Source organism: Psammomys obesus, unplaced genomic scaffold (genome assembly GCF_907164565.1).
Source record: "Psammomys obesus unplaced genomic scaffold, mPsaObe1.curated_primary_1811, whole genome shotgun sequence".
Lineage (NCBI taxonomy): Eukaryota > Metazoa > Chordata > Mammalia > Rodentia > Muridae > Psammomys > Psammomys obesus.
Window position 1 is genome coordinate 902,578 of NW_026592481.1, and position 23,541 is coordinate 926,118.

A 23,541-nucleotide genomic window follows, 5' to 3' on the forward strand; every position below is an offset into this window, starting at 1 on the left:
TGAAAAATGCATAATAAATGAAGTCTTGTAAACCAGTGGTCAAGAGATTATTCATGAGAACTGAAAAACAATTGGCTCTCTGTGGAAAAGTGTTATATTTATATTTTATGCCATGCAAGAATAAAATGCAAATCCTATTAAAATGTTTCATAAAAGCCAAAAACAGTGAGGTAAATATATGTTGATAAACACAGAATAAAATGTTAGAATTAAGTTCTTAACTGTCAGAGCAACAAACATAAATTAGCTGGGTAAGTTTACACAAAGTATACAAAAAGTTAAAGGGAATAGCAGATGGCTGGAATAAATGCAGATATAACAAATTCATGTAAAAAAACATTGATTGGGAAGATGATACCTTTCAAACTGATCAATAAATACATGTGTCTTAAATAAAAATCCCAACCAAAGTTTCCACAGAACTTGACAAAGTGACTATACAATTCTGATAGGAGAGCAAGAGAAGATAAACAATACATAAACCACTTGGAAATTGCCCTGTGAAATAAAGAAGACTTGATAAACAGGTATCATAATGTGACAGTTCTCCATTTGTACAGAGTTGGTCAAGAATGATTCTACAAATGACTGCAGGACAGTTAATATGCTCCAAAGGAAAGGCACTTGACTATTGTGTACCTCACTGTGATAAATGAAACAGACCAGAGAGCTGGAAGGAAAAGAAATCATGAAAACTTCTGAAAAGGAGAAAAGGGACAGCATCTTTAGAATTCAAAGCTTCACTCCACCTCCAGCGATGGGCAAAGAGACACCTTATTGGTGGTGTTGTTCTTATATCAGCCAAGGACAGAGCAGATGGCAGTTCTTTGTTCATCCTAGCTTAATAGCCAAAATTATCTTATGCTTAGGACTCATAAAAATCAAATCAAATCAAATCAAATCCATGCTGTGCAGCATGGGAGGAGGAAGACAGACAGACCTGTGGACTGCCATGCCACCCACAGACTTGCCTTACAGTGCATGGCAAAGTGGACCATATACACCTACTTGTTGCCATGCCATGCTGCACGGATGGAAGATGTCACCCAGGATCCCAGCGGCCTTGTGGCCACCCTGCAGTGAGAGCCACCACAATGTGCGAGTATGTGGTGGTCATATAGAAGAGAAAGAGAAGTGGAACAGCCTGAGCATTATGAAGAGAGATGGAAATGGAGACTCTAGAGTGGAGAGGAGTAGCCAGGCCCTACACCTGGGGCTATGCTGAAGTCTCAGCCTGAGCAGCCACTGAGGGCTGTGATTGAGTCTGTGGCTACACAGTAGAAGGGATGTCTGTAGCTCATGTTACCACTAGAGAACATGGGGATGTCTCTGGTTGGGGCAGTAGTCTGGGCAGTGGCCAAGGACCATATGAATGTCCAGGAGCTGTGCATAACTAGCTTTGGCCCTCATTGAATGTGGTGCTCTGGAGAATTGGCCCCATCTCTCCCCAGCGGACCCTGCGCTTCACCCAGGCAGCAAAGTGAAGCTGACCCTGGTGGTTGGAGGTGTGGTGAGCCGGTCCCCAGGGATTGAGTGTGGGAGGCAACGGGTAGCATGGGCACAGAGGTGATGCCCTCCCAACCCTTGGCTCCTTGCCAACTCCAGCAGTTGGGACAGCTGTCCACAGGGTAATGAGCTTGGGAGAGTTATACCTGCCCCTCACCAGCTGCAATACTTGGCAGAGTGGGCCCTGCACCTTATCTGAGCAGCTCAGTAGAGCTGGCCCTGGTGGCAGCAGATTCAGTAAGCCACCCCAAGGGCATGAGTGAGGCAAAACTGGCCCCACCACTTGTCTGACGTGAGGTAGCACGGGTTCATGGGGTGACATCCTCCCTCTCCCCGCTTGCTTGCTACCTGCAATAGCAGGGAGAGCTGACCCTGGGGTAATGAGAGTGGAAGAGCTAGCCCTGTACTCTCCCTGATTGTGGCATTCTGGAGAGTAGGCCCTGCAGCTCACCTGGGCAACACAGTGGAGCTGGCCCTGATGGCGAGGAACAAATGAATCATTCCTGAAGATGTGAGAATGGGAGAGTTAACCCAGCCCCTCAGAGGCTGCAGCACTTGGGAGCATGGGACTCTCATCTTGACTGGGTGCACTGGAGTTGCATCTGGAGGCATGGATGCAGGTAAGCGGGCCCCTAGGCCATAAGAGAGAGCTTTCCTGTCCTATGCTGATGGTGCCCTAGCAGGAGCAGTGCTGGAAACCTGACCTTGGTGGTATGGATAAGGGAAAACCAGAAGGCTGTCCATGTCAGCTATTACCCAGGCCCACAACAAATTGGTCCACAACAAAAATCTATATCATCTGCATATGGTTGAGATGCGTGAAAGAACCATTCCCACTATTCCAAAGCTATAGGATCTCCACAACACAGGGCAACAACAGGATAGCTAGGAGGAGTCCCAACGAGGATCCAATATTGAGGGTGTTGCAGAAACCAGAAATCTCGAACCAGACCAAGGACTCATTGCAATAAACGTTTGCAAGTGAAGATGTGTGGACAGAGGGACACATTGTGACATACTACAGCTTCCATGGTGAGTTGTTTTCTATGCTTTGGTTTTTGTTATTGTTGTTGTTGTTGGTGGTGGTGGTGGTGTGTGTGTGTGTGGGTACGTGTGTATGTGTGTGTTTGTGTGTGTATTATTTTGGGAGAGAGTTTGCAAGGGTGAAGAGTGCATATAAGGAGATGGGGAGATAAGTGGGACTAAGGTCCATGATGTGAAGTTCAGAAAGAATCAATAAAAAGTTGTTTTTTTTTTAAGAAAGGAATTCAAAGTGTTCCCAGAGAAGCATACAACTATCAAATGAAGACAAGAGCAACAAATACAAAGAGCAGAAATGTAAATACAACAGAAAGCAAAGTACTTTCAACAATCTTAAAAAGAGAAACTACGGAAATCATCTTAAAATATCCAGAGAAGTCTACAATTCAGTAAAACAAGGAAACATTCTGTAGGAAAACTATATGATAAAACATACAGATGAGACCTTAATGCTAAATACATGCATATTTCTTGACTTCTCTGATTTTTTAGGAAACAAACTAAAGAAAGCTATGCTATTTAATAGCTAACAGGCTAGTGTAATTGAAAGAGGAGCTTTCTCATCCTCAGTTACACAATGAGTTCAAAGTCATCCTGAACTGCATGAGACCCTGTCTCTACTCTAAGTGGAAGAGTGGCAGTGTGCGTGTGTGTGCGTGTGTGTGTGAGTGTGTGTGTGTGTGTGTGTGTGTGTGTGTGTGTGTGTGTGTGTTTCTTGATACAGGGTCTTGTAATATGATCCTACCTGGCCTGGTACCATTATGTAGCCCTTGGAAGTTTTGAAGCCATGTCAGTTTTCCTGCTTCATCCTCCTGAGTGCTGAGATTACTCGTGTAAGCCATCCTGACCAATTCATGATGCCAAACAGAAAACTAGTCTTCCGATTGGGAAAGAAAAATAAATGCAGGAAACTGGTTCCAGATACAAACATTGTAGTGAAAGGAAGGATACAAGCCAGAAACAGTACCTGGAGAATATCAGAGTATTCAGATATGATGTGTAAGAATGTGAGGCTATAATATATAGCTCTTCATGTTAATGTATGTTGGTTGAAGTGTACTAAAGGCAGGGAAGTTGGCACTTCGGTTTTTTTCTTTCTTTGTTTGTTTGGTTTTTGTTTTTTTTTAATCTTTCAGCTAAGGAAGCCTACTGGTAGGAACATCTTCTACCACCTTCTCTTTGTTTCACAGAAATAGCTGTTTCTTTTCTGATTTCTTAGTCCATTACGTGGACATTTGATAGTCTCAACTTTGTGTACAGCAAAGTACTTCTTTAAAAGCTGTTATTTACCACAGTATAAATTCTAAATTGTAATTTGCCAAGCAAACATTTCAAATAATGTATTTCTTCCCCTCTCTCTCCTCTTAGCTCAAAATAAATTGAAGCCTCCGTCATGGGTAGAAAGTCTGGGCTAGCAAGGTTCCAGACACCATGGGGGCAGGTGCGATTTGGAAGTTCTGGAGAACTACAGATGCAGTGAGTGCATGGGATTCCGTATATGTTGTGACCATGAAGCATCATGGCCGTGGCTAATGTGAAGGATCCATCTGGCATTTCTGATGTTATGTAAAATGTTATGTCAGCAACAGATGGTGGAGCTAAGTGTAAGATTTGACTTATGCCTAATTATCAGGTTTGTGAAGCTGAACATTATACAGATCCACGGAGCCTTGAAAATACAAGAGGTGCTAGATTTTATTCTGCTGAGATGTTTTGCAAAGTCACGGTTTCTTGTCTGCCTTTGCTCCCTTTTAACCAACAAACTTGCTTTTGTCTTCAAATACTCCTGAGCTCGCAAGCTGATTGATTCCCCTACTGTTCCAGCAAACTCTTAGTTCATGTCCTCAGGAAATTTAATGAAACTGTTCTATCTCCTCTCACTTTGACATGACCAAGCAAGTGTTTAGACCTGATTTCTCCCAGATGCTGCTGTGAAATTTGCAGCTTGGTATTCTTGCCCTCAACAAAATCTAGTCTGCTTCTCTTCTCTGTCTGAGGGCACCAAAAAGTAACAGTTCTTATTTCTGAGTAATTTGCTTGTTTGTTTGTTTGAGACAGGGTTTCTCTGTATAAACTGGGCTGTCCTGTATTCGTAGACCAGGCTGGCCTCGAACTCACAGAAATCTGCCTGCCTCTGCCTCCCCGAGTGCTGGGATTGAAAGGTGTAAGCCACTATGCCTGGCTGATTTCTTTCCTTTTTAATATTTATTTTTATTTATGTGCACACCACATATGTGTAGGTACCTGCAGTGGGCCAGAGAGGGGCTCTTGATGGGCCAGAGTTAAAGTTACAGACTGTTGTGAGGCAACTAACAAAGGTGCTAAAAAACAAACTCAAGGCTCCTGTGCTGGGAACCAAGCTCTGGTTTGAGTTAAGAGTGCAGGAATCCTGCTGAGCCTTCTCTCCACCACCATGCCTGGTCTCTTTCAATGCATTTGTATTGGGTCAGGGATTTTCTAGAAGAGATGACCCCATTACTAAAATGACAACAACTCCCCAAATTCTGGTTTTGGAGTCTTTTAAACCACGTGTGTGTGTGTGTGTGTGTGTGTGTGTGTGTGTGTGTGTGTGTGTGTAGTTATGTAACCCTGGCACAGGACGGCTTCAAAGTTTGAAGACATGTGCCACAAAGGCAGGCTTAGAAGTGTTGTTTGTGTTGCTCTTTTGCTTTACTTCAGTTTGGTTTGCTTAGCTCTGTTTCAGATGGAACCCCCACTGTCTTGAATGCTCTAGCACTGAGCTATGCCCTCCAGCCTTTTAAATTCGGTTCAAACTTGGCACCTTAGAGATGCATGCATTTGGCAATGCATCTTTTCTCCTTTTATTAGTAGGGCAATGAAATACCTGGAGGAAGAGGTGCTACTTTGAATGGATTATTCTGTGGGCGGCCCCACATCTATCAGGTAGCCTTTTAGAGAATTTGCTATAGGAGACAAAGGTGTCCCAGTGCTAGCTACTGGGGCTGCTGCTGGTCTACTTGGTTAGTATGGCACAAAATCATGCTCCCCCTGTGTGGCTACCAACTAAGAATGAAGCCCAGTTTAGAAGCAAATTTAGGCCTGTTGCTGTCAGATGAGAGACCCCTAGAAGAGATTTAAGAAACGACTTCTTGTTCATCTAGCCAAGACAGTTTCAGACCAGATTATGGAAACTGCTTCAAGTTTTCTTCCTCCTTCCCTTACTCCCATCATCACAAGTATCAGACATGTATGCACTCTGGCCTCTGGCTGCCAACTGCTACTCATTTTTTGTCCCGTTTCTCCTTTTTTTAAATTAAATTTTTATTTTTTTTACATTAATTACATTTCTTTCATTTTGTATCCCAGCTGTAGCCCCCTTCCTCATTTCCTCCAATCCCACTCTCCCTCCCTCATCTCTTCCCATGTCCCTCTCCAAGTCCACTGATAGTGGAGGTCCTCTTCTCCTTCCATCTGACCCTAGCTTATCATGTCTCATCAGGATTGGCTGCAATGTCCTCTTCTATGACCTGGCAAGGCTGCTTCCCATCAAGGGGGGTGGTCAAAGAGCCAGCCACGGAGTTTATGTCAAAGACAGTCCCTGTTCCCAATACTAAGGTACTCACTTGGATATTGTGCTGCCATGGGCAACATCTGAGCAGGGGTTCTAGGTTATCTCCATGAATGGTTCTTGGTTGGAGGATCAGTCTCAGAAAAGACCCCTGTGCCCAGATATTTTGTTTTTGTTGCTCTCCTTTTGGCACTCCTGTCCTCTCCATGTCTTACTAACCCCTCCCCTTCTTTCATATGATTCCCTGCACTCTGCCCAAAGTTTGTGTCTCAGGATCTGCTTTAATACACTGCTGGGTAGAGTCTTTCAGAGGCCTTTTGTGATAGGCTCCTGTCCTGTTTCCTATTTTCTCCTTCTTCCAATGTCCACCCCATTTGTCTTTCTGAGTGAGGATTGATCATCTTACACAGGGTCCTCCTTCTTGTTTAGCTTCTTTTGGTGTACAGATTTTAGTATGTTTATCCTATAGTATAGGTCTACTATCCACTTATAAGTAAGTATATACCACGTATGTCTTTCTGCTTCTGGGATAACTCACTCAGGATGATCTTTTCTAGATCCCACCATTTGCCTGCAACTTTTATGATTTCCTTTTTTTTCTTATTAATTACACTTTATTCATTTTGTATCCTCCCATAAGCCCCTTCCTCCTCCCCTCCCGATCCCACCCTCCCTCCTCCTTCTTCATGCATGTCCCTCCCCAAGTCCACTGATAGGGGAGGTCCTCCTCTCCTTCCTTCTGATCTTAGTCTATCAGTTCTCATCAGGAGTGGCTACATTGTCATCATCTGTGGCCTGGTAAGGTTTGTCCCCCCTCAGGTAGAGGTGATCAAAGAGCAGGCCAATCAGATTGTGTCAGAGGGAGTCTCTCTTCCCATTACTATGTTACCCACTTGGACACTAAACTGCCATGGGCTATATCTGTGCAGGGGTTCTAGGTTATCTCCATGAATAGTCCTTGGTTGGAATATGAGTCTCTGGGAAGTTGCCTGTGTCCAAATTTTCTCGTTCTGTTGCTCGCTTGTGGGGTTCGTGTTCTCTCCAGCTCTTACTATTTCCCACTTCTTACATAAAATTCCATTCACTCTGCCCAGCAGTTGGTAATCAGGCTCAGCATCTGCTTTGATAGTCTGCAGGCCAGAGGCTTTCAGAGGCCCTCTGTGGCAGGTTCCTAGGTTGTTTCCTGTTTTCTTCTTCTGGCTTTTAGAGGCCCTCTGTAGCAGGTTCCTAGGTTGTTTCCTGTTTTCTTCTTTTGTTGTCCATCCTCTTTGCTTTTCAGGATGGGGATTGAGCGTTTTAGTCAGGGTCCTCTCTCTTGCTTAATTTCTTTAGATGTACAGATTTTAGTAGGTTTATCCTATGTTGTATGTCTATATGAGTGAGTATATACCGTGTGTGTCTTTTTGCTTCTGGGATAGGTCACTCAGGATGATCCTTTCCAGGTCCCACCATTTACCTGCAAATTTCATTATTTCCTTATTTTTCATTGCTGAGTAATATCCACTGTGTAGATGTACCACAATTTCTGTATCCATTCTTCAGTTGTGGGGCATCTGGGCTGTTTCCAGCTTCTGGCTATTACAAATAAAGCTGCTACAAACATGGTTGAGCCAATGTCCTTATTGCGTACTTGAGCCTCTTTTGGATATATCCCTAGGAGTGGTATGGCTGGATCTTGAGGAAGTGCTATTCCTAGTTGTCTGAGAAAGTGCCAGATTGATTTCCAGAGTGGTTGTACAAGTTTACATTCCCACCAGCAGTGGAGAAGGGTTCCCCTTTCTCCACAACCTCTCCAGCATGTGTTGTCCCTTGAGTTTTTGATCTTGGCCATTCTGATGGGTTTAAGGTGAAATCTCAGGGTTGTTTTGATTTGCATTTCCCTAATGGCTAATGAGGTTGAGCATTTCTAACTCAAATAGTTGTTTTATTACTTATTTTCCTTGCTCATCTTAACATAAGGGACATATATTTTGTCTCTGTATTTTAGATGATGTGCTAAATCTATTTTATCTATTTTTGATAACGGTGGTAGAGCCGGGATCAAACCTAGGACTTCAGCATGCTAGACAAGCTCTATTACTGAGCAACATCTCTAGCTTCAGGTACTAAATCTTGTGTGTGTGTGTGTGTGTGTGTGTGTGTGTGTGTGTGTGTAGATAGGGTCTCATTGTATAGATAGCTCTTGCTGTCCTGGAACTCACAGATGTCTATCTGCCTCTGCTTCTGGTGAATGTTGAGATTAAAGGTATATACCACCATGCCTGGAAATCCAGGTACCAAATGTAATTCAAATTAAATAAAAACATAACAAGAGATAATCTCAAGGTTAAAAAGTTTGTTAAACTGCTATACTGTACTCACATATATATTTGTTTACACACACATATATATAAAAGGAAAAAGTATGACTTTTTATTTGATGTAGTTCAGTATGGTTTTGCTTTTGTTTCTTGTGCATTTGGTGCTACCTCAAAATATATTGCCAGGACCAAACTTACATAGTTTTTTTTTTTCTCCTATGTTTTCTTCTAGGAAATCTACGATGTCCAATATTACATTTACATCTTTAATACATTTTAAGTTACATTTTGTTTATGGTATATGAGTTTAAAAAGCCATTCTTTTGCTTGTAGATATCTAGTTTTCCAAAAAACGTTTATCAAAGACTGTCCTTTATCCAGTGTGTATCCTTGGTACCTCCATGATGACTATGCATAGGTTTATTTCTAGGCATTCCTTTCTATTCCAGTGTTATATACTTCTTCTGTAATGACAAAAATATCTTATCAATGTCTGCTCCCTCAATTTCACTGAGGTTTTATTCATAACAAAATAAAATATTCACTAATATATAAATGTATGAAGAAAATGTGACATGAACATATTAAGTACTGCAGATATTACTCAACCTTAAAATAATTTAATTCTTCCATGTATGAGAACATAGATGAATCTGGATGATATTATAAGAAATTAAATACCTAGACAGACATACATACTATATGATCACACTTACATCTGGAATCTAAAACAAGTTCAATTCAAAGAAGTAGACAGTAGAAGTGGTGGCCAGGGACTAGGAAGTAGCAAAAATGAGAAATGTTGTTCAAAAGGCATACATATTCAGCTATAAGATGAAAAGCATGGTGGTTACAGTTGTAATTCAGTCTTGTTTACTTTAACTTTGCTGAGAGTAAACGGTAAGTGCCCTGATCACATATAAAAGCCCCCATTTAACTCTGTATACATGCATCAATCAACACTGTATACCTTGAATATATATAATTTAAGTTTGTCAGTTATGCTAGCTTTAATAAAGCTAGAAAAATCCTCTGAATCACTTCAAAATAGAAGTGCATAAGTGCTCACTAGGGAAAAATCAGTAACAAGACACATGCTAGAGTCTGGATGCATCAAGCTGTATTTCAAACCTGCTAGGTATCCCAGAGTCAGTAGTGAGAAAAATCACCATGCTAAGTCTATTGACAGTTCAGTGACATGGAATTACCTATATCAGTGGCATGTCAAAAACTATAACTTGATTTTGAGATATGTCCAACAAGGTAATGTTTAGAATAGGCTTGCTGGACCATGGCACTATTGACATTTGAAGTCAGTGGGAGCTGTCCTGAGTATTACAGGAAGTTAGGTCTCTACCCACCAGATGCTGGTGTCTGCCCTACCCCTCAGTGATTAATAAATTTCTCTCCAGAAATTGTGAAATATCCTCTGGGGAGGGGGAGTTGATATAATTTTTGAACCTGGAGATACTGTTTTTCCAGGTGTTTCTTCTAAAGCTATTTTGTTTTGATTTCTGCATCAGGATAAGGAAATGAGAAGAATGCTATTCATGCTCTATTCTCTTATATCCTTCCTTCTTTTCATTCACACCTGCTGTGTGGCCTTTAAAAAATATTTTCCTCTTCCTTTTCAGAAATAAGTAATGCCTCATTGAATTGATTTAGGCTTATAGGTTATTCTTCTATGGCGCCAAGTCAATAGATACAGATCTATTTCCACAGCTACAACAAAAATGTTATATAGAAAGTGGATTATACTAGCTAAACTTCATTTTTATAAATATTTCAAGGGATTTCACTTTATGAAGCATCGCACAAGACTTTGTAAACATCATAAAAGTGAAAATAAATTCAATACCTTTTCAAGAAAAGTCTCAAACTAAGCTAAATCTCAGACTTTTCATTTCCTTTAGGATTCTCTATGGCTTGGGAGAAGCAGACTTTCTGAGGTGAGCATTCTCTATGCCTAAACCGCCTAAACCCATCAAGAGCTTAATTAATGCTTATAAAATATTGTTGAGATGAAAAATGCAAATAGCTCAAACCACTGCCCTGAAGTGTTGCTTTAAAAAACTCACCCATAATATTAGCACCTATCTTAACTAGGCCTGAGGGTGAAGTGAATAGAAGTGCGAAATGGTGACAAAGGCTGATAGAGGTCTTTGAAACTGTTGGTGCACTGCAAGGGTAACAATTTTAAGGATTTGACCATGTGTATGCTGTTCATAGTCTGGCTTTCCAGAGCATCCACTAGCTAATTGGTTTTGTGAGTAGATAATGAAAAATATTTTTTTTAATTTTTATTTATTTTTATTAATTACAGTTTATTCACTTTATATTCCAGCTGTAGATCCCTCCTCCATCCCCTCCCAATCCTACCCTCCCATCCTCATCTCTTCCTATGCCCTTTCCCCAGTCCAATGATGGGAGAGGTCCTCCTCCCCTTCCATCTGATCATAGTCTATCAGGTCTCATCAGTACTGGTTTCTTTGTCTTCATCTGTGTCCTGGTAAGGCTGCTCCCCACCCAGGTGGAGGTGATCAAAGAGCCGGCCACTGAGTTCATGTAGCCCCTGTTCCTATTATTGGGGAATCCTCTTGGTCACTGATCTACTCCTGTTTGTTATGTCCCATGTGCTGTTTGAACAAGAAGTCAATACAGGCTCTCATCTAGGATGAAAACAGGAGACAGAGTTAATCAGGTGAAGTGTGTTTTGACCACTGCAGATAGTTTCTGTGAGTGTGTAATGTTTGGAATTCTGAGAACTTATTAGAAAATAGGTAAACACTAGGACCCCTAGAGGTAAGGGCATATCTGCTAAGAGGTTTAAACTGTGAGGAGGAGACTGGTTAAGAGGTTAAAGATCTTCCTCAGAGTAATAGAAAGTAAGGCAAGGATAGGCGACCTATTTTACTGACATGGGTTACAGATCTTTCATATTTTTGACCAGATGTGTTATATCAAATGATCATATGATACATCATCCAAACTAAGACATTCTTGAGAATGGGAGCTACTAATAATTATGCTGGGATGATAAGGTGGGAGTCTCACAAGAAGGCCATTGAGATAGAGACTACTGCAGTTGTAACCCCTAGAAAATGTACTCTAAGGCATGGAATTTGTTTGGCTTATTCATTGATCATTTCCAGAGCACAGAACTTTAGTGAGAATTTTGGTTTCTTTAAAAAACACAAAAATGTTTTTTAAACGTTTTCATTTTAATCACAGGTGTGGGGATATAGGGCTGCTTCACAACAGCTGACAATGATTTGCCTCATGCTCTAGCAGAGGTATGGTTTTGACAGCTGCAGATAGTTTCTGTGAGTGTGTGATGTTTGGATTTCTGGGAACATTTCAGACAATATACAAATTCTAGGTCCCCAGAGGTGGGGTTGTTGTTTAGGTGGCTGGTTGGACGCTGATGGTTGCATTTTGTCAAGTAGTTATGTGCACAAAAAATGGAAAGAAGAAATTGGATATCTTGACTACAAAGATCAAACTTGCCTCAAGGAACTTAATGCCCCTAATCAGCAGGAAGAGGTCTAATGATGTCACCCTTTTTCCCCCTCTATCCCTCTTTTTCTCTCCTATCCCCTCTATCCTTTTTTTCTCTCTCCTATCTAATGTTAGGGGGTTGAAAGGGTAGAAGAAATAAAGGAGTGAAGAAGGGTGGAAGAGAGAAAGGAACCCATAAAGTAGTGAAAGTCTGACTACACGGAAGTGTACCTGCCATTTATGAACCTTTTGTTAAATGAATGAATGACTTGTACATGTATATATTTGCATGTTGAATTTTCCTTGCCATATTTACATTTTCCCCCACATATGTGTAATTGCCCTGCTATACTACTTATAAATATTTACCCTAAAGACTCTTTAACATATCAAAGAGACCAACATCAATGTTTATTCATAAGGCCTTATGGAACCAGCCTAGGCATCTAACAATGAAGGCATGAATAAAAAATAAAGTCTACATACAATGGAATTTTTTCAGCCATAAAAAGTAATGACGTCATGCTGTTAGCAGGAAAACAGATGGATCTGGAGATAATCATAATTACGCAAATAAGTTCCAGAAAGACAAAAAAAATAGTTTCTCTAATTGTTTCTAGATTTATAGATACTTTAAAACATATATGTACTGTTGACATGAAAACAGAAGTAAAATTTTCTCAGGAAAAAAGAATTGATGGGTGAGAGAAGGGGAAGGATAGCATGCTATGAGGATTTTGTGTTCTGAGTATATACCTGCAGAAAAATGGTCTTTATGTATTTCTGTGTAATACTAATACTAAGAACAGAATATATGTATACATTTACAACACAATTTTAAGAAAAAGAAATCAGAAAATTATGTCAACTATAAGTTCTTTATATAATATGAATAAACATAGATAATGGCTGATATAAAGGAAAAATGAAAAGCAAATTTTAGTGGTGGCATAATCATTGACGTCTCATTTCTTTTCAATTTATTTTATCCATCTGACAATATTCTTTGTAAAAAATTCTAAAAGGAAAAATGGAAATGATGGAAAATGAAAAATGTTTCCTTAGTACATGACTACAAGTAGCATCTCTAATTTTAGTATGGGTTCTAGTTTTACCCTGGGTTCTTCTTCTTGTTTAGCTTCTTTAGGTGTACAGATTTTAGTATGTTTATTCTGTCTTATCTTATAGGTCTATTATCCACTTATAAGTGAGTATATACCATGTGTGCCTTTCTGCTTCTGGGATACCTCACTCAGGATGATCCTTTCTAGGTCCCACCATTTGCCTGCAAATTTCATGATTTCCTTGTTTTTAATTGCTGAGTAGTATTCCATTGTGTAAATGTACTGCAATTTCTGTATCCATTCCTTCGTTGAGGGACATCTGGATTGTGTCCAGGTTCTGGCTATTACAAATAAAGCTGCTATGAACATGGTTGAGCAAATGTCCTTGTTGTGTAATTCAGCATAGTTTGGATATTTGCCTAGGAGTGGTATAGCTGGATCTTGAGGAAGCACTATTCCTAATTGTCTGAGAAAGCAGCAAACAGCATGTTATTGGCATAGAAACAGAATAGTGGATCAATGGAACTGAACAGAAGACCCAGAAATAAATCCACACACCTATGAATACTTGATTTTTGACAAAGAAGCCATAACCATTCAATGGAAAAAAGACAGCATCTTCAACAAATGGTGCTGGTTCAACTGGATGTCGATATGCAAAAAAATGAAAATAGATCCATATTTATCACCCTGCACAAAACTAAAGTTCAAGTGGGTCAAAGACCTCAACATAAAACCAGACACATTAAATCAGTTAGAAGAAAAAGTGGGGAAGACCCTAGAACTTATCGGCGCAGGAGACTACTTCCTGAACAGAACACTAACAGCACAGGCTCAAAGATCAACAATAAATAAATGGGACCTCATGAAACTGAAAAGCTTCTATAAAGCAAAAGACACTGTGGTCAAAACAAAACGACAGCCTACAGACTGGGAAAGGATCTTCATCAATCCTGTATCTGACAGAGGGCTAATATCCAGAATATATTAAGAACTCAAGAAGTTAAAAAGCAACAAATCAAATAATCCAATTAAAAAATGGGGTATGGAGCTAAACAGAGAACTCTCTGTAGAGGATTGTAGAATGGCAGAAAAAACACTTAAAGAAATGCTCAGTGTCCTTAGCCATCATGGAGATTCAAATCAAAACAACCCTTAGTGATCTTAATATTGAAGATAAGGTGAACTGTACTGTGGTATATCCACATCATTCACCAAGTCATTGAAATGTGAGCTAGCAACAATGTTTTAAGCGTCAATGTGCTCTCTTAAAAGAAAAGAGCATAGTCCACTGCTCACCTCTGCTGGTTGTGCCCCAGGTGGACCAGAAATGTCCCTGGAGTCCACAGCCCTCCTTGGAAAGGGAGGCAGAGCTGTGTGCCTAACAATAGAGCTCAGGGGACTGAGTGCATCTCAGCTCTGCTGGCTGAACTCCAGGTGGACCAGAAAAGACAGGGAAATGGCAGGGAGTGGTCTAAATGTGATGTTCCTGGGGCCCTGCTTTCCTTCTCTGGAAAGCAGATGATGGAGCTTTGGGGATAGCATGTATTTCACTTGTTCTGCATATGTCTTAAGTTGACTGTGAAAGCAGGTGGCTCATAGGAAGGGGTCTAACCTGGAAATTCCTGGAGCTTGGCAAGCCTCCCTGGGAAGGGATACAGTGCTGTGTGCTTGAAAATGGAACTCATGGGACAGAGTGCAGCTCACCTCTGCTGGCTGAGCTCCAGAAAGACCAAGCATGCTGGGGCAGTTCACCTGTTTCCTGCATCCCTGTTGGACCTGAAAGGCAGGGAAATGGCAGGGAGGGGCCTAACCTGGATATTGTGGGGCCCAGCAAGTCTCCTTTGGAAGGCAGGCAATGGAGCTCAGGAAAAAGCCCACTGCTCACCTCTGCTTTCACTGACACGGGTGGAGAGGTCTTACCTGGATATTCCTGGAACTTGGCAGGCCTTCTTAGGAAAGGATGTAGAGCTGTGTGCCTGACAATGGAACTTAGTGGACAGAGTGCAGTTCACATCTGCTGGCTGAGCTCCAGGAGGACAAGTAAGGCAGGGAAATGGCAGAATGGAATCTAACCTGGATATTCCTGGTACCCAGAAGACCTCCTTGGGAAGGCAGGTGATAGAATTCAGAGGACAGCCCACTGCTCACCTCTTCTGGCAGTGCTCCAGGTGGAACAAAATGTTCCTGGAGTCCCACAGGCCTCGTTGGGAATGGAGGCAGAGCTGTGTGCCTGAAAATGGAGCTCAGGGGACAGAGTGCAGCCCACCTAGGCTGCCTGCACCCCAGGTGGACCAGAAAGCCAGGGAAATAACAAGGGGAGGTCTAAACTGGATGTTCCTAGATCCCTTCAGGCATTGTTGGGAAAGCAGATGATCAAGCTTGGGGGATAACATACAGATCCCTTGTGCTGAATATGTCCAAGTTGGGCTAAGTAAGCAAGGGACAGGTTGGGAGTGGTCCTACCTGGATATTCCTCGATCTTGGCAGGCCTCCTTGGGAAGGGATGCAGAGCTGTGTGCCGGACAACGGAACTGAGAGGACAGAGTACAGCTCACCTCTGCTGGCTGAACCCCAGGAGGACCAGGCATGCAGGAAAATGGCAGGGAGGGGTCTAAGCTTGATGTCTCTGGAATGCAGCAGGTCTCCTCCAGAAGGTGGGCAATTGGTATTGGTACAGTGCATGTAGCTCAGCTGTGCTGGCTGCAGCCTAGGTGCTCCAAAAATGCAGGACAATGGCAGGAAGTGGTCTAACCTGTAGGATCTTGCCATCCAAAAGGTCTTCTTGGGAAGGCAGGTAATGGATCTCAGGGGACAGCCCACTGCTTACCTCTCCTGGCTATGTCCCTGGTGAACCAGAATGTTCCTGGAGTCTCACAGTCCACGGGAGGCAGTGCTTTCTTCCTGACAATGGAGCTCATGGGACAGAATGTAGCTTACCTAGGCTCACTGAGCCTCAGGAGGACCAGGAATGCAGGAATTGGTAGAGATGGCTTTAAGCTGGATGTTCTTGGAGCCCTACAGGTCTTGTCGGGATTGTGGACCATGGGGCTCAGTAGAGTACATGAAGGTCACACCCAGGAGAACCAGGCATGCAAGGAATTGAGGGAAAGGGCTCTAAGCTGGATGTCCCTGGAGCCCTGCAGCTCTCTTCCAGAAGTTGTGCAATGGGGGCGGGGGGGAGTGTCGGTGGAGTGCATGCAGATCACTTCACCAGGTTGCAGGCTAGTTGGACAAGGAAGGCAGAGAAATGACAGTGAGTTATAGCCTGGCTATTACTGGGGCCTGCAGGCATCCTAGGGAAGGCAGGTGATGGCTCTTACCTCTACTGGCTGTGCCCCAGGTGGATCAGAATGTTCCTGGAGTCCCACAGTCCTCCTTGGAAAGAGAGGCATTGCTGTGTGACAGAAGATGGAGCTCAGGGGAGAGAGGGCATTTCACATCTGCTGGCTGCTCCCCAGCTGGACCAGGCAAGGCAGGAAAATTGCAGGGAGAGGTCTAAGGTAGATGTTCCTAGGGCCCTGCAGGCCTCCTCAGGAAAGCAGATGATGGAGCTTGACGGATAGCATGCAGCTCACCTTTGCTGGATATGTCCCCGGTAGATCCTGCAAGAATGGGACTGGTAGGGAAAGGTCTAACCCGGGTAATCCTGGAGTTTGGCAGGCCTATTTCTGCAGGAAGGAAGAGCTGTGTGCTTGAAAATGATGCTCATGGGACAGCGTACAGCTCACCTTTGTTGGCTGAGCACCATGAGGACCAGGCAAGCAGGGAATTGGTGGAGAGGGGTCTAAGCTGCATGTCCCTGGAGCCCTGAAGTTCTCCTCTGGAAAGTGAGCAATAGGGCTAGGTGGAGTGAATGCAATACATCTCCGTTGACTGCACACCTGTTAGACCAGGAAGACAGGGAAATGGCAGGGAGGGCTCTAACCTGGATGTTCCTGGGGCCCAATAGTCCTCCTCCTTGGGAAGGCAGGTGATAGAGCTCAGGGAAGAGCCCACTGCTGGCTGTGTTCCAGGTGGAGCAGAATGTTTCTGGCGTCCCACAATCCTCCTTGGGAATCAGCAGAGCTGTGTCCCTGACAGTGGAGCTCAGGGGACAGAATGCGGTTCACCTCTGAAGCAAGATTCCACTTTTGACTTCTATTAGATTTACCGCGACCTCCTAACTATCAGTACCTTAGAAAATCCATGTGAGATGTGTATGCAGAACACATCTTTACCAAAGGTAAAAACATAATTATGCCCATCATCAGGGAACCTTTTAAAAACTACCTGAAAGCTTTTAAAACTTCCAAGACATAAATACTGTTATTGACCCCATGTTCTCCCGATTAGCTACTTGTAGAAAACATAGTATCGACTTGGTTAAAGTTCACATTATTTCATTTTGTTGTTGTTGTTGCCTGGCAAAGCCTTTGTTCATACCTGAGGTTAATTACACAATAATTCCCATACTAAAAATCTGTGAAAACTATGTAATGGCAATCATAATTAGGGGTGTGTCTTTCAGAGGGCACCTGAAAATCTCACAGGCATTAACATGGTTTAAATTATCACTTACAGAATAGCTTCAAAGTTCCACATACATTTAATGTTTAGCAGAAGATCTTCCCTGCAAACATACAAAATATTTTGCTCATGAGAGTGCCTTGTGACAACCACATCTTCTCTAATCATACCATCTAGAGATGCCCATGTCTAACATGGTTAGGAATCATCTTACATGGATACCTACAACGTACACAGAAAATATTGTTTGGGACTCATTGTCTCTTACCTGGAAAATTAAAAACATGTTAATACTAAAAGTACTAAATAGCCATAATTTTATGGTTGAATACCTGCCATCTTCTCGGTCACCCATTTTGTTTTTAGACCATAAGGTCATCATTATCTCTTCATTGTTTAAATGCTCAATATGTTTAAATGCTCAAGCATGTCTAAGAGTTAAGTGAATAATCATTTTGCCATATTTCTAAATATACCACGATCATTTTTGTGGTTAGGTTTACCACAATCCCCTGAAATGTCAGAAAATAACATGTTCACTAACAGGGTAAGGTATACCATTACCTCCAATTGGTCTATCTGAAAAATCTCAATTTTAATATTGTAGCTTAGATTACTATCATCATTTACCTGTATAATCATAAAATACCATGGTTACTTCTATGTTAGGGCAGTTTTTCTTTCTTACTTGTAAATTTCAATGAACATCTAATACCTAAGTAGCAATTTCCTAACTTTCTTACCTAGTTATTTACAGGATTCAGCCAATATTACCATGGTTAAGGACCCTATTACCTAATCCTTGGATTCTTTCATATCAGTAACTACAATAATGAAGACACAATCCTATTTTATCCAAATACCTTCCAAACCCTATTGTCTCTAAATATCCTAGAGATATTTGAGGTTCTTTATGCTCTCACCTTTGGGCCCCCAGCAGCCTTGCCTCTCCTTTCATCTTTGATAAGGTGAGCATTCTAAGCAGTTGAATTTCCTTTAATTCTTGTTTTGTCTCCTTGGTCCAGGAATTAGGGTGATGAAACAACAGCTCACTCTCTAATGAGGGCTGCATATGATTAGGGCTGAAAAAAGTTAGGGTTCAATGACCTTGAAATTGGCCATGCTCAGAATAAGCACACTATGGAAGTTGATGGATGCCACAAAGGAAAACATTTCTTTTAGGAGATTCAATTATGAAGCATTTATCAGAACATGGCAAGTAATATGCAAGGTTACAGAAGTACTGCTAAATAATGACAACTTAATTTTTTTGGTTTTTACATGAACATGAGACGATTGCGTAGATGAAAAATGTGTCAATTTGAGCACTGTATGCTTTAAAATATATTATTTTTCAAAATTGTTATACTTACTAAAAATTCTGAGGCTCTAGAGTTAGCTCAGTGTTTAAGAACTCTTTCTGCTCTGTAGAGGACCAGAGTTTGGTTTCCAGCACCCAGACAGCAAGTGACTCACAACCACCAGTATATCTCCAGCTCCAAGAAATATGACAATATCTTCTGGCCTCCACAGGCTTCTGCACTCAAGTGTACATATGCCCCCTCTATACAAAATTAAAATTAAATTACTTAAAACTGTAGAAACTTCACCTACACACACACATACATAGAAAGAGTTCAAATGGGATTGCATTTTAAAGGGGTCACAATGCCCCTACTATGTAAATGCTACAAAAACCCCACTGCTAAGTAATCGAATCTACTAGTCCTACCCATCATTACTGTTATGTGCTGTAGATATTTTATCCATTTTCTGGAGTTAACTATTTATATACATTGTACTGTAATGTTGTTGACTTTGATGTCACTTACCATGTTTACAATGCACAGGATACTCAGCTTTCATTCCTTTGAAGGCCAGGTAAAACTGCAAGAGAGAAGCAGCTATAAGAGCTGTCTTCTGACAATCTCACATGAAAAAATAAAAGTTTAGAAGGCTATAAATCCGATGACTGTTTCTTTTAGATTGCCCACAGACTAGCAAAGTAAGAATGCATGTAATTCAGATTATTTTTCAAGTCCTTGGTCATTTCCGAATAATATCTTATTTCTTTCAAGTGTAATTTTTATCATCCTTTTCTGATAATAGAAAAGAGTAGACAGGTCAGAATTTGTATAACTCCTAAAACTAACTTTCTATTTTATATGTATTATATCTTGACTATTGAATCTAGATATAATTGCAATAGTTTAAAGTTATTATAAGTGATATATAGTATATAATACATATTTAATATAAGTACTAACAGAAATTATTTTAGGTTGTAAGTACAGAACTCCTGAGATAGATAATTACTATTCTGTTACATATAAAATTGAGATCTCATAAAACAACCACAAAAGAACAAGATTCACTCAACCCATAAACAGATACAGCCTAGTACTTCACTGTTTATCTTTTTTTTTTAATTTTTGTTTTTCTTTTTAGTTACAATTTGTTAACTCCGTGTCCCAGCTGTATCCCGCTCCCTCATTCCCTCCCCCTCCCCAACTCTGTCCCTGGTCTCCTCCCTGCCCCTTTCCAAGTCCACTGATAGGGGAGGACCTCCTCCCCTTCCACCTGACCCTGTTTTATCAGGCATCTTCAAGGCTGGCTGCAAAGTCCTCCTCTGTGGCCTAACAGGAATCCTCCTCCCCTGGGAGGGGGGGGGAAGGTCAAAGAGCCTGCCCTTGAGATCCTGTTAGAAATAGTTCTTGTTCCCCTTACTTTGGAAAACTACTTGGTTACTGAGCTACCACGGGCCACATCCGAGCAGAAGTTCTAGGTTATATCCATAGATAGTTCTTGGTTGAGTGTCAGTCTCAAGAAAAGACCCTGTGCCCGGATATATTTGGTACTTATAGAGCTCCTATCCTTTCCATATCATACTAACTCCCCTTCTTTCATATGATTCCCTGCACTCTGCCAAGGTTTGGTTATGAGTCTTAGTGTCTGCTTTGAAACACTGCTAGGTAGAGTCTTTCAGATGCCTTTTGCGGTAGACTCCTGTCATACATTCAATGCACATCCCATTTGTCTTTCTAAATGAGGATTGATTATCTTCACCCATGTCCACTTACTTGATTATCTTCTTTAGGTGTGTAGATTTCATTATGTTTATCATATCTTGTAGGTCTATATAAGCGAGTAAATACCAAGTTTGTCTTTCTCCTTCTGGGATACTTCACTCAGAATGATCTTTTCTAGATCCCACCATTTGCCTGCAAATTTCATGATTTCCTCCTTTTTTATTGCTGAGTAGTAATATTCCATTGTGTAAAAATACCACAATTTCTGTATCCATTCCTCTGTTGATGGACATCTGGGTTGTTTCTAAGTTCTGGCTATTACAAATAAAGCTGCTACAAACATGGTTGAACAAATGTCCTTGTTGTGTACTTGAGCAAATTTTGGGTATATACCTAGGAGTGGCTTAGCTAGGTCTTGAGGTAGCACTACTCCTAGTTGTCTGAGAAAGCGCCAGATTGACTTCCAAAGTGGTTGTACCTGTTTACATTCCCAACAGCAATGGAGGAGGGTTCCCCTTTCACCACAACCTCTCCAGCATGTGTCGTCACTTGAGTTTTTCATCTTGGCCATTCTGATGGGTGTAAGGTGAAATCTCAGGGTTGTTTTGATTTGCATTTCCCTAATGGCTAATGAGTTTGAGCATTTCTTTAAGTGTTTCTCTGCCATTTGATGTTCCTCTTTCGAGAATTCTCTGTTTAGCTCCGTTCCCTATTTTTTAATGGGGTTACTTGGTTTGTTGCTTTTCTGCTTCTTTAGTTCTTTATATATACTGGATATTAGCCCTCTGTCAGATAAAGGGTTGGTGAAGATTCTTTCCCAATCTGTAGGCAGTCGTTTTGTTTTGATGACTGTGTCTTTTGTTTTACAGAAGCTTTTCAGTTTCATGAAGTCCCATTTATTGATTGTTGCTCTTAGAGTCACTGTTTATCTTTAAAACAATATGCTATTTATTTTTCAGCCAGTGTTCTATTGCTGTGAAGAGACACCATGATTATCTTAGTTAGGGTTTTATTACTGTGATGACACATCATGACCATGGCAACTCTTATGAAGGAAAACATTTAATTGGGGCTAACTTACAGTTCAAAGGTTTACTTCATTATTGTCATAGCAAGAAGCATGGCAGCATGCAGGCAGTCGTGGTGCTGAAGAGGCAGCTGGGAGTTCTGCATCTAGATTGGCAGGCAACAGGAATTAAGTGAGACACTGGGCCTGGCTTAAGCATCTATGACCTTAACCCCCACCCTCCCTGACATATACCTTCCAACAAGACCACATCTCCTAATGGTGTCACTTCCTGGTGAACAAGCATTCAAATACATGAGTCTATGGGGGTGGGTTTCATTCCTATTCAAACCACCATAATGATCATGATAACTCTTATAAAAGAAAACATTTAATTGGAGCTGGCTTACAGTTTCAGAGATTTAGTCCATTATCATCATGGCAGGAAGCTTTTGACTTTTTATTCAGTCTGAGATCTCTCCTCCATCACATGGCATGGTGACACCAACATTTAGAGTGGGTCTTCTCACCTCACTTAACCTAATAAAGAAATACTCTCCCAGGTATTCCCAGGGGCTTATCTTGTCATTGATTCCAGATCCTGTCAAATTGACAGTAAGTATTAACCATTATAGGTACTTGTATGTTGTCTTTTATGTTTTTCTCTTTTACATAGAAAATGTTGACAGGCATCAACAAAAATGGATGCAGATGTGGACTCATTCTATGATGAAGCAATACAACCATTAAGATCCATGGTTTGGAAAATATCGACTAATTGCTGAAATACCCATGAAATAACAGTAAAGAGGGAGAGCTATATAATATACATGAAATAAGCTAATAGCATTTTATGCTCTATGTGTTCATGTGTACATACTTGGATACATGTTTGGCAGGTAGTGGTTGATACTGGGTGTCTTCCTTGATCACACTGCCTTAAATTTTAAGATCATCTTACTGCACCTGGAACTCATTCATTCAACTAGACTTGCTGGCCAACAAGCCATAGGAGTCATCCCATGTCTGCCTCCCAGTTCAAGGATTTTAGGGGTGCACTAACATGCCCCAATTTTTATGTGGATGGTGGAGACTGAACTGAGGTCACAGGGCATATATAGCAGACACTTCACCATCTGATCCATCTTACAAGCCCCTAAATCCAAGTGTATATTGTGCCATGAATGAGGATGATCTTAAGATATAAAGGTAGTAGTATTTATCAAATGAGAAATACTAAAGGCAGAAACACAACAGATAAATTAGCAGATGAAAAATAAAAGAATCAGTTCTCTGAGAGGAAATCAGTTCATTTAATAGCAGTTGATGACAATACGTTCACCTCCTAGCCTTGCTTTACCTCCTGGGACATTTGTATGGGGTCAAGTGTCAATACTTTAAGAGATCAGCTTACTATGCTGAAAGTAATGAGATAGACAGTTCCACTTTTCTTCCCTGAGACTGGTAATTTGGGGTAGGGCTCCAAGAAACATTAGAAATCAAGGGTCAGGTGCCAAGCAGTTAGAGCGTGATTGTGAGTGTAGAGGTGTTGGTTGCTGTTTTATTCATTTATTTTTGCTCTTTTCTTTTGGCCTTTTGAGCTCCACATTCTTCCTTGACAGATCGGCAAGGTCAAATCATTCACAAAAAGGGAAGACATTCTTCTATAACTGCTTCATAGCTTAGAGGGGCTGTTGGAGTCTTAGAGTCGGAGCTCTGGTTGGCATTGTTGATCTGTTATAGGGTTTCAGAACCATAAAGATTACACTTGATTAGAGTTTTGGAGAGGGGAAGATGTGGTTCCTGCAGGAGCTTGAAGGCCTGATTTGAAATGGCCTGAAGGTCAAGAGTCCTTGGTGGCAGGAGATGACATAGGTAGTAATGGCTTGTATTTCTGAGACAATACCATCTAGAGTTTAATGGGTTGTAATCTGGAAGACATAAATAATTTTAAAGTGGGTAAACAGGAGTCAAAGACAGAGTAAAATTAAAAACAAGGGGCTAGAGGAACAAAAATCAGCTAAATTCATCCTGAAAATCTTCCTAGAAACTTTGCCAG

General features: G+C 41.2%; 1 pseudogene; it reads left to right on the top strand.

The window, feature by feature from the left end:
• The first annotated feature begins 747 nt into the window (after positions 1–747).
• Positions 748–878, top strand: LOC129681466 (small nucleolar RNA SNORA48; annotated as a pseudogene).
• The last annotated feature ends 22,663 nt before the right edge of the window (positions 879–23,541 follow it).